The sequence below is a fragment of the Prionailurus viverrinus genome, chromosome B1 (assembly GCF_022837055.1).
Source record: "Prionailurus viverrinus isolate Anna chromosome B1, UM_Priviv_1.0, whole genome shotgun sequence".
Taxonomy (NCBI): domain Eukaryota; kingdom Metazoa; phylum Chordata; class Mammalia; order Carnivora; family Felidae; genus Prionailurus; species Prionailurus viverrinus.
Window position 1 is genome coordinate 50,082,302 of NC_062564.1, and position 486 is coordinate 50,082,787.

Below are 486 nucleotides of genomic sequence, written 5' to 3' on the forward strand. Positions count from 1 at the left end.
TGTGGTTCATGGGGCCCTGGAATATACAAACATATGTGCATTTTATGGGAAAAGGTCTCTCATTTCTTATATTCTCAAAGTGGACTATCACTAAAAACAGTTAAGAACCATTATTCTGGATTTTTCCTCCTTTGCCTCCTTTCTGAGCCTCCCTCTGCCTCGCTAGGATTCTGACAGTTACACTGTTTTCACCCTCTTCCCTCAGCCCACGCTTCCCTGTCTCTTCTCTCATGTCTTCTCTCTTTCTCCTTCTACCTTTGGCTTCCTGCCCCGTACCCTCTCTTTTTCCTTCTGAAATCTGCCCATAATACAAACATAAACACTAATAATTGTCACATGTTGAGATGCTCAGGAGCTAAATGTTTAGGCTCCCTAATTATGTTCTTAATTTTATTTTTTTTAATTTTTAAAACATTTTTTAAAAATTAAAAAAAATTTTTTAAATGTTTATTTATTTTTGAGGGAGAGACAGAGACAGAGTGATAG